This window comes from Lepidochelys olivacea, assembly GCF_965140295.1.
Source record: "Lepidochelys olivacea isolate rLepOli2 genome assembly, chromosome: 8".
Classification (NCBI taxonomy): Eukaryota; Metazoa; Chordata; order Testudines; family Cheloniidae; genus Lepidochelys; species Lepidochelys olivacea.
In genome coordinates, this window is record NC_140418.1 from 58474708 (window position 1) to 58481355 (window position 6648).

Genomic DNA, 6648 nt, shown 5'->3' on the forward strand with positions numbered 1-6648 from the left:
TCAGCCTGGAGTGATTCAAAACAGGACCCAAGTTCACATGAAAGATTTGTGAACCTTTCAGAGAATCTGGTCTGAGTTTAAACTTTGCAAGGAAACTGAAACTCAGGTAAGGTACATCTGGCTTTACTGTGAACATTTTGCACAGCTTTTCTTAACTCTGTCCTCATCTAGTAAGGAATCATACATACAATAAAAATACCAGGTTGTTGAAAAAAACAGAATGACCTCATCCCCACACACCTCAATATTGTTTATGCTTTGTTAATCAATTCCTGTGCTCTGCTACTCCAGAACCATCCAGTAAGAAAAGGGAAGGAAAGCCAAATATTAAAAACTAATTATAGACTAGAATCATACAACCATCAGGAGGGAAGGGACCCCAAGAGGTCATCTAGTCCAACGCCCCCATGCTGAGGCAGTTCATGCACAGCAATTTATAAATCCATTTGAAGGCTTTGTCCAGGGAAATAGGTGTTTGAATTTCTGGCACAGCTTTCTCCCAATAGATAACCAATGAATAATATGAAGTTTACATCTGCACCAATACAAAGATCTCAGGAACAAAAATTTTTGTTTCCCCCACAATTTCTGCATATCTCATTCTTATCAGCAGGTCACTTTGCCCAGTCTGAAATTCTCCTAATGAAGTGAATGTGGGGGCAGAGCTGGGCACTTACAACTGATTTGATGGCAATTTCCTGCAATAGCCTTGAAAAGCCTGATTGAATTAAGTGTAAGTATCTTTGGAGTCTATATTGTGACCACCCCCTCTGCCCCAGAAAGTGTTATGAACTTCAAAGGACTACACTGAACAATCAGCCGGAATGGAATTTTGGACAAAACTTGTTAAGTTGTTTGCCTGGGCAATCTCTAGTGGGAGGTAAATGAAAATTCCTACCTCTGGTTATACAAAAGACCAGTCTTTTGAAGCTAAGCCCTGAGGAGGGAATCCTTGTCTACTGATTATCTGTTCCCAGAACCTGAAGATGAAAGGTCCACGCTGTACAAAGGAAATATTAACCTAAGCATGGGTATGCTAGTTTTGAATTTGTAAAAACAGAAAACAGCTTTGGTGGGGTTTGAAGCCCTTGTAGGAGTGGAGGGTAAACTCTGGTAAGTTTATTAGCATGTGTATACATTCTTTTATTATTTTTAATGTTTTCTGTCTAATGCTTTTGCTTTAAGAATAAATGTGCTGGCTTAGAAAGAGCTGTATGGTAACTTATATCTGTGGGCAATTATACTGTTTATAGCTTCTGAGGAGCAAGCAAGAAGCACAGACTCTGGCCAGTTTAGGCAGTCTGGCTTGTTGGGAATAACACAGTGTAAGCAGGGAACTGGAGCAACCCCATCCATAAGGGAAAGAGAAAGGGGTTTCCACCGAATAGAGGTGACAGCTGGGGAGCCAGAAGCCTAAAAGTGGGTTCATTTGGTGGACCATAGAATACAGGTGTTCAGTTGCCCTGAATAGTGAAAGTGATGGCCATCGTATTATACATATGAAAAATCACTGGAGCTTGTAACACAATATTTCTGGTACTGTATAAAAGAGAAAACAGGGAAGTAACTATGTATAAAATATCTGTCCATTTGGTCATGATTACTTGTCTCTGCTTAGAGGTGCAGCGCAGAACTCACAGGCCAAAGGGACAGGATAAAGTAGCTTTGTAAAGCCTGAATTTTGACTGGTTGCCAAGCACAGAATAAGTGTTTTATTTTCAGGTAATATTGTAACTCTCATGTTTTGCCTTCAGTTAAATGCTAAGAAATTGCTGTTATAACAAAAGTTAGCTAATGCAGGTTAGCTAAACTGAATTAAGAATATACTTTTTTTCTGTGTAGCCATAATGTACAGGTAAATGACAAATGAGATCTGACTTGAGGAGATTTGACAGCTATTGATGTCCTCATATTGGACTAGATCATCCTCCTGCTGTGTTAAAAGTTGTCGGAGGAAATCTCCACGGGCTTTCCCTCACTGAGGTTCCTCAAGATTATACTCCCAGGGACCAGGTTTACTTCTCTGTGGAAAAAGAGGTGTATCCCACTTGCCCATCCTAGGCTCAATGGGAAGCAGCTGCCTGGAGACCCTGTGTGTCTGTTCCAGCTCTGGAATGTCAGTACCCTCATCTGCATTGTAGCCACACTATTGAGGAATCATCCTGGCTGCACAGTCCGTTGGAATCCTGAAATGGCTTTACAAGAAAGGTAATAAAGCCTGGGTCTATACTACAATGTTCAGGTAAAGTCCACGGAATGAGAGGCAGAAAATGCCTCCTTGCCCCTATCTCAGCCATTCCATCCCCTTCATCCATCATAAAACCATGGAAGGCATGCCTCTGGGACTAGAAACAGCAGGAGACAGTGCTATGGAAGTCTATGAGGGATGTGAGGATTTGATCCATTGATATTATGCAGCAGAAGTTACCATAAAGATGGGGTGACTGTGATCGACTAGGCCTGAGGTGCAAAGGCAGAACTGTGTAGGGGAGTTCCTAAAATGCCTGCATTTACGGTGCTTGTTTCTAGCTTACAGAAGTCCTTCTAAAAACTTTTAATGAGCATTACATTTTATGAAACTTACAGAGAAGGTCTTCTACATTAGTGAAGCTAGTCTGTTCATTTCATATTCTTTTCTGGTACATTTTTAATAGACCTTTGAATAATAACAACAGCTGTCTGTTCCTACTATCGGCACACATGCACTTTAGTGTATATGGGAACGCTGGAGAATTAATGAGGACAGAAGACAGAAAAATGATTAGATATATTCTAATGGGGCTTAAAACAATTAATTATTCTCAAAAACAAGAAATAATTAAGATTTGGTGCTTGTAAACCTCAAATGAAATAACACATCTGTTTTGATTCTTCCCTCCACCCCCAATTCTCTTATTGTTCTAGAAATTGTGGGAATGAACAGTAGTCTACTAAAGGGAAGAATAGAAACTAAACATACTACACTCATTGTTAATATGAAGAAGAAACATTGCAGGTAATAGTTGTTAACTGGGATTCCAAATTAATTTGTAGAAATCTACATGGGAATATTGTTTATTATTAATTTGTAGAAATCTACATGGGAATACATGGGAAGGATGAACAAGAAATATACATCTGACCAGGGAGATAAGTTTGTCTGATTCCCACACACAAAAAAAACCTTAGTTGTGGGAGCTTAATTTAAGGTTGTTCAAGTGCATTTTCTACCATGAAATCATTTTTAAAAAAAATCAAGGAAATTGCTAATTAAAGCAACTTTAACATTCATCCCATCCTCACCTCCATGTAACATCATAGGCACAGAGGCATGTTAACGGGTGCAGAAGGCTGTAGTAAGAAATCAGAGGGGGGTTGGGTAGGGATGCTAAGGCACAGAAGTTTTCCATGAAGATATGTTAATCTGTTTGACCACCCTTCACACACGCGCACACTCTCTCTCTCTCTCTCTCTCTCTGGTGAAAAATACAACAGTTTTGAAAAAGAAACCAAAAAATGGTGTGGAAGTTTACATTCCCCCACCCCCACAAAAATAATAATCTTGTTGTTCATAGAACAGAATCCTAGGACTGGAAGGGACCTCAAGAGGTCATCTAGTCCAGTCCCCTGCTCTCATGGCAGGAATAAGTATTATCTAGACCATCCCTGATAGATGTTTTTTCTGTCCCTGAAACTTTTGGTGAAATTTAAAGTTTGTGACTTTTGAAACTGTTATTTAAGTGGGACCTTACAACAGAATCTGTGGGAAAATTTTAAAAAGGAGTGATTTTTCAATCTTTTAGATTTCTATAGTAGCTGTGTAAAACTATAAAATTTGTCCATCTTTGAGAATAATTTCTGTGACTTCTCTGTTTAATTAAGGAACTTGCTATACTCTTTAAGGCCCTGATGCACTAAAACACTTAAGCACATGCTTAGCTTCATCCTTATTCAGCAAAGCACTTAAGACTCAATTCAGCAAGGCATTTAAGCACATAAGAAGTCACAGAGGCACATATATTCTTTAAGTCAGACCCATGCTTAAATATCTTGCTGAACTGAAATTCATTATATCTTAAGCATGAGATTCTTTTCTGAGCTCATGCTTAAGTTCTTTGCTGAATCTGGACTAAAGTAGCAAACTCCAGGGAGCTTTAACTATGGAGCAATGCTAATGCATCTCCATAAAAAAGAAGCATCAGGCATTGAATATAATCATGTTTCTGCTAAAATATTTGGTAGCTGAGATCAAGATCAGCAGTTTAATAAGCAGACAGGGCTGTTTGACTAATAGATCTCAAGTAGCATAGCAGCTGTGTGGTCTCTTAGTTTATGGCTCCACTGGAATGAAAAGCCTGCAGCACCAAGGGTCAGAGCTTGGGTCAGCTGACTCGAACTCACAGGCTAGACTGCCAAGCTAAAAATAGCAGCATAGATGTTCAGACTCAGGCTAGAGTAAGGGTTCTGAGACCCTCCCCACTTTTGAAGTCTGAGTCCAGTTCCAGCCCAAGCCCAAACATCTACACTGCAATTTTATAGCCTTGCTTCCCAAGCCCCAGGAGACCATCAGCTGACCCAAGCCATCCATAGCTGTGCCGAGGGTCTTTTACTGCAGTACAGACATACCCTGAGGTGAATGGAGATTAGAAAAAGCATGTCACTCAAAAAACACACAAAGCAACCGTAAGTGCTCATAGGATAAACCAACTAGTCACGGATTAAAGAAGTAGTGCATATCACACTGAAAAAATACTGCCTTGTCTGGAAGCAGTGTATAGATCGAAGTCACAACCGTTCATACAGCTCGGCCTCTTGATTTACATGTCCCAGGTAATGCAAAGGAAAGAAATAACGATGTGTTGTGAGCTCAGGAGCAATTCCTGAAGGTAGATAGAATGCTGACATAGCTACACAACTACTTAAATAGCCTCTTGATGTAGAAAATTGCTCTATAATTTTTACTGCGCCACAGCAGCTCCCAAGAAAGCAGGCATGGTGAAGAATATTGGCCCATGAAGCTGTCAATTTACATCGGTTGAGAATCAGCCCATTAAAGAATGTGCTAGAAATAATTAGAAAAAAGCAAAGGTGAGTTGTTCGATAACATTAAGTGGGGCAAGAGGCCCCTGTTTAAAGAAACTATTTATAAATGTGTGAATTTATTTTTTGTTAGTGGTTCCAGAATGGTGAGATGCTGAATCTGACATTGCAAATGAGATTTTTATATTTTTTTAATGAGTGCCTACAATTAGGCTGCCAAGAAAGTTTGGCCAGTTTTTCAAAAGTGCTGTCTGCCCTCAGCTCCCACTGAATTCTGGAACAAGCTCTGCTCCCAGGTACACCTGTATTACCCCCAGTAGCTTCATGAAATGCAAATCTGAGCCTGTGTATCTATTTGTCTGTCTACAAGCCTGTCCTCTGGTGACAGGGGGGGAAGGGGATATTTCTGTTCCTACTGCATAGCTCAGACTTCCATTTCTTTTAAACTAATAATAATTAATAAACTGAATCGCCTTGGGGAGTTGGGATTTAAAAAAAAAGGGTCGGGGAAAATTTCACAAACTAAAAATTGTTCTCTGAACCCTCCAGGCCCCAAAATACTTTTGATAATTGAAATATTTCAAATTCCATGCAGGGACCTATGCCTAATATTAACTTACATATTCAAATATTTCCCCCTTTTTTGCCATAGGGGGTTATGGGAGGGCAGGTATTCTAACCTTGCATTAGACCTTTTCCTTGAGAGGTCATCGTACATTTTATAAACAGTTCTCAGTGTATTAAAATAAGTGCTACCATACATTGCAATATTTATGCTTCCTTGACCACTGGTGAATGGTGTGTCTGAGTTATATTTAATTCCCTTTGGTTGGTATATCCAGGATTGATATATTAAAATGATTGTGTTTTTCATTTTGAAATCTTTGAGACGTCTCAAACACAGTTGAAATGATATCTATGCCTTTATGATGAGTGGTTGCACATTTTGGATATAAAGAATAGGAACTCTTGACTTTTCATATGATCATTTTATTACATTATGATATAGCAGCAGATTATATTGCTTTTATGATGGCCCAAATTGAAAAATAGGTATAATTTAATAAAGATTCTATGGAATCATTCTTTATTTTGTGGGGCTTGCTTTCAGCTTCTCTCTGAAGCCAAACCATAACATACTCCACTTTGGGGGGGGGGGGGAGAAAGAAAGGAAATCATTACTGAATAATTATGCCAACTGGTGCAGGAAATAAGCAATTAGAACTTGCACATAGAAAAATCAATGATCCCAGTCAATGTCCTACAGCACTTAATAACTAAAAGATAAGAGTGTAGACATATGGTACTAATATGTGGCCTCCAAAACTAAAAGATTTAATGGAACAGTAAGATAGAGAGGCTATTTGCTTTAGTAGCATACAAAACAAGACAATAATAACAATAATAATAAAGCTATAGACATTATAGGTAGATAATATACATGGAATTATTGTCACTTTCCAAGTGATTTTTCAGTGTAGAATTTTCATAAAATAGAACTTTATGTTGCAGGATGAAAGATGATACTGATCATATGGTCATGTACTAGTCCTTTCCTGCGTCAAGATTTAAAATGGACGAAGAGAGAAAACAGAAGCATAAAGAAGCATTCCTTCTACAAGAGCTCAG

The 6648-nt window shown here is 38.8% G+C and overlaps 1 long non-coding RNA gene across 1 annotated transcript; it reads left to right on the top strand.

The window, feature by feature from the left end:
* Positions 1 to 949: 949 nt before the first annotated feature.
* Positions 950 to 6648, top strand: LOC311525172. The gene is made up of 3 exons (XR_014712706.1): positions 950 to 1113; positions 1843 to 2208; positions 6532 to 6648. It is a non-coding gene; the product is annotated as an uncharacterized lncRNA (long non-coding RNA).